This window comes from Volvox carteri (assembly GCF_000143455.1).
Source record: "Volvox carteri f. nagariensis unplaced genomic scaffold VOLCAscaffold_94, whole genome shotgun sequence".
NCBI classification, from domain to species: Eukaryota; Viridiplantae; Chlorophyta; class Chlorophyceae; order Chlamydomonadales; family Volvocaceae; genus Volvox; species Volvox carteri.
In genome coordinates, this window is record NW_003307637.1 from 268,504 (window position 1) to 273,474 (window position 4,971).

Below are 4,971 nucleotides of genomic sequence, written 5' to 3' on the forward strand. Positions count from 1 at the left end.
GTGCGTTTGAATGGTCCGTTTGTATGTATGTATGTAAGCATCTCCCCCTACATCTCCCCCCCCATCCCCCCGGCCCCCCGCACGCAAGCAGATGGTTGGGGTGTGGTGCGTCCACACCTGGCTATCGCTGGGCCGCCCTCCCAGGCTGCTGCTGGTGGAGCTCGGTCCGGGAAGGGGAACCCTCATGGCGGATTTGCTTAGGGGCACGGCGGGTAAGAGCGTGTGTGTATGTGTGTGTATGTGTGGTCTTGGTAATGTCTCCCTCCGCCACCTTCAGCTGTATCATTAAAGACCTAATACATGCTCTATCTCAAAAAGTTTATTTAAATTTTTGAGACATAGGATGTATTAGGTTTCATGCTCTCCTCTTTCCAAACCTGCCCCTCCTTATCCCCCTTCCGTTCCCCTCTCTTTCCCTCGCCCTCTTCCCCCCTCCCCCCTTCCCCCATCGGGCTGCGTGTTTCAGCCTTCCGGGAGTTCTCCGCATCCCTGGAGCTTCATCTGGTTGAAATCAGCCCCGCACTGAGGGCCGTACAGTGGGCCGCACTAAGGTGTACGAACAACAGCAGTAGCAGCGGTGGCAGTGACAGCAGTGGCCGAGGCAGTAGCAACAGCAATTCGCAGTACGGAGATCTACAAAGGACCAGCATGACGCCGTACCTCCGAGAGGAAACCGCCACCGCCGCCGTGGAAGGTCCTGCAGGCGCACCAGGGCCGCCGCCGCCGCCGTCGCCGCCTTCCCTTTTAGCTGTCGACGTGGCTGCTACTGCCGACGGCGTGTATACGACACCAGATCGGGGGATATCGGGCTTTAGCCGCTGCCAGGTGGGGGTCTGTGGGGGTGCAGGGGTGTGCGTGCGGGGAGGGCGTGTGAAAGGTACATTAGGGTTTTAGGGTTTTACTGTGCAGCAGGTTTTAGGGTTTTTTAGCATGCCAAGGTCTAAAACCCTAAGCACTTCTCCGGAAGCGGGGAGCTCGGCGAAAGCTCAAGGGGGCCTGTTGCGGGATTCGCAGCCCGCGGGTGGATGTGAGCGGACCCCTCATCCCTTAGGTGCGGCAGGACGCGGGAGGAGGGAGGAGGAGGAGGAGCACAGGAGGACGAGGAGGAGAAATATGGTGGGGGAGGGACGATTGGAGGGTTCCCGCTTTTTTTGAATTTTAAGGCTTTTTTTGAGGGTTTTATTTGGTTGCTCGTACGTGTTTTTTCGTCATCCCTACCACGCACGGGGTTTCCACACCGTGTGTGTGTTTTGTTGTCCTCCGGGACTCGCGTCGGCATCGTGTGTTACTACACACATACACACATGCGCACATACATACAGAGTACACACATTCGACCGGACGCAGGTCTCCTGGCACACCTCGCTAGATGCCGTACCCGACGGCCCCGCGCCAGCGCTGTACATCGCGCATGAGTTCTTCGACGCGTTGCCCGTACATCAGTTCGTACGAGACCCCAAGCGGGGCTGGCTGGAGAAGATGGTAGACGTACGGACGTACGACGAAAACGACATGAACACCGACGGAAATGACAATGGCAGCGGCAGCACCGCCGGGCACGTGAATCCGGATCCGGATTCTAATTCGCAACCGTCATCTGGATCTGGGCACCTGAGGCCAACCACCTCAACCACCACTACCACCTCCATCACCTCCACAATATTGTCAACCTCGACTTCATCCGCAAGTCCTTCACTCTCCTCGTCCTCCACCTCCTCCACCTCAACATCACCACCATCACCCCCATCACCATCGGAAGGGCAACCCGGAGATTACCCGGGCGACGCTGGGGGGAGCAGCGGCGGTGGCGGCGGACGCGGCGGCGATGCGTACGGCAGTGGTTTGCGGATGGTTTTGTCCATGCGTGACGTGTCCATGCACGCAAAGCGCGGACCGGCCCATTGAGTGTTACCTCGATGGTTATGAAGGTTTGGTTGAGGTGGAGGCGATTTGAATAGGGGTGGGAACTTACGCTTTTCGGTTTTACGCATTACGCTTTTCCGTTACGGTAATTACGGTAGGGCCCAAAAATGACCGTAAGTTTTCGGTGTGATGGCGTAACGTCAATTACGGTGTCCATTTTGCCTGTCCTCACCGGAAGTCAGATGTCCACACGCCACCGCGCCTCCAAAGCAACATATAACATCTAACATCCATTCTAGAGCAATTAATGGAAGACGAAAATGTCCGATTTGCCGCGAAAACCTTGCTTCGAAGTTCGAAAACGCACCTCAACATAGCCACAACTAAGTAGATCTATACCAGCACCAAGGTGACTATGTAAACAATGATACTAGAAATCAGCACTCTGCTCATTCTGAAGTGGTCGTGCATTTATTTCCGTGCGAGCGCGCCAATTGCGATGTCGTCATCGCTGTCCGTGTCCGGCGGTATGCCGCTTGGGGTCCTCGCCACTCCAGCCAGCAAAGTTGTGCTACTTTTAAGAATGTTGTTCAGCTTTTTCATGACCACGGGCTGCTGTTTGGGTGTCTCATCGGCCATTGTTACACATGAACCACGCGAACAGACGTAGCAGCTAAAAGAAAATGTTATTTAATGTTACTATAATTACTAAAATGTTTTGGGTTCACGAAAATGGCCACTGGTACGGGACTGTAAAGCATTACGGTTGGTCTCACGACGCCCCAAACCGTAATATACGGTATTTGACGCTTTGCGCTTTACACTTTGCGTAACTTACGGTCCAAAAAGTCTATTACGCTGTAATTCTCCACTCCTAGATTTGAACCCCGTAACGCTATTCACAAAGTAATCTTCTTGTGATGGCATCATTACGCGCGACATGGGGAGTCTCCCAGCGGTCCGAATGATGGGATGAGTGTTTCTACTTCGTGCCTCCCCTTTCTGTAGAGGGTTGAAAATAGGTTTTTAAGCATATGCGTATATGTATGTATGTATGATGGAACTGTACGCCGTGCACTGTGGGGTCGTTCTTGATGTTTGTCTGTCTGTCTGTGCAGCGTCCCATGGCGGTCATGTGTACATGCACGGCCTCACATGGCCGCGTTGGTGGGGTGATGTGTATTGTTAGAGCCAATCCGATGATCCGCGTGTAAGGCCGCAGCGGACCGGTCTTACACGGCTGCCGTGGGGTAGTTGTGTTTGCGAAATAAAGAAAGAGACAGAAAGAAAGAGAGAGAGAGAGAGAGAGAGAGAGAGAGAGAGAGAGAGAGGGGGGAAGAGAGAGTCCGTTTGCGAGAGGCGTATTCTTGGTGGATGGAAAGGCCGCGAAAGCGGAAGGGGAATCGGGTTGGACGCCCAGTTCCCCCGGCCACGGCGCGTTGCTGGCAGGCGTCCTCGGGTTTTCTCCAGCTCTTTACCTCCACCTCCATTGCTTTCCCCGGGGCGCTTTTCCCGTCGCTGCGGCCAGCGGTGTCCCGTGGCTGCGTTGTTTTATCTGGGGGAATGGGAAAGGGACGAAGGAATCCTGGTCTTGATCAATAAGTACCGGACAGCTACGCTCCCAGTACAACTGTATCTGCATGTATCGTGTACTGCACTGTACTGCACTGTAGTGTTTCGGCGACACAGGCTGGGGACTGAACGGCTTTTTCTGCGGTTAAAATCTCCGCTGTGTTCAGACGGTGTCATGTGTAGTATTCCCGCGCTGCCTTTTGCCTGCCCTGCATTGCATTGCATTGCTTGACACGCCGCTGCTCTCCCATTTAAGCTTTTACATATCGCTCGTTCCCCTTTTCCCTCAAACCCCACGATAAGGTGCATGGTGGCAGTGTTGGTGGCGGCAAGGTGGCGCTGGGGCAGCTGGTGAACGGTCTTTCGAGTAATCAGAGCCACCCAGGAGACGAACACCACAGGTCGGTGCTACTGGCGGCGGTGGCGGCGGTGGTGGTGATAGTGGTGTTACAACCCCCCCCACAGTGTTGTCTCCCCCCCCCAAAAAAAAACGGGTCCCGGGGGCAGCTACTGCCCCCGACAGCTTCTGTGTTTTTTTCCATGCATCAAGTCGGTGGGGTTGGGTCCACGTGCCATCGTCGCTTCATCATCTGCACCTGCAGTCTCCCGGGTTTGAACACCGCACGGGAATCATCTAGTCACGAAATTCCGTGCGAGGGGAGGGGAGGGGCTGCTGGGCGGGTGGGGGTCGCGTCGAGCGGTTTTCTGCAGCCCCGTACAGATGTCCCTTGCTGTCCAGTGACGTCCTGTTCCCGGGTTGATAGGACACGGAGCCGGTTGGCCCAGGGACTTGCCACAGCCGGTTGTATGTAGCATACATACATACATACATACATACATACATACATACATACATACATACATACATATGTATGGATGAGACCAAGCTTGACTAAGCTGCTACTATGACCGTCGGCCAACCGCGGCCGTGGCCACCGACAGCGACCTCAATTGTTTGAGCGTAGTTATGGTTATCTAATTAGCCTGAAAATGTCGCAGAGGCGACCAGCAGTGGCTGTTAGCCGCGGCAATGTTCAAAATGGCCGCCAGCCGACCTCAGCCGCGAGACCGCAATCCATACCGACCAAAAAGATAAAGGCCGTCAGTGGCTTTTACGGAACAAATGAAGGCTTGGCTTTCTACAGAGCCACACTAGAACTGGAACCGATCGTGGTGACAGTCCGGTGGCCAGCGGGCTCAGATACGGGCGACATCATCGCGCAAATATACGGTCCATTAGGACTTCAAATTCTGGCAACAATTGGCCAAATCTTCCGCAGCAACCAGGAGTTCAACCGTTGGGGAGGCCCTCGCATTCAAAAACGGTTGCTTTATCCGATGGGAAGGGAACGGCACATTGTGATGGAACTCTCCATCCTTGTGCCAAAAGGAGGTTTAGCAGCGTTGACAGCGACCAGGCGCATCGTTAACGGGCGATTGCGCGTGCCTGGGGTGCAATTGACCCCGAACATGGAGCCGATGGAAGTGGAGCTGCTGGTGAAGAACCAGCAACAGGCTAAGCCCATTGTGTGGGAG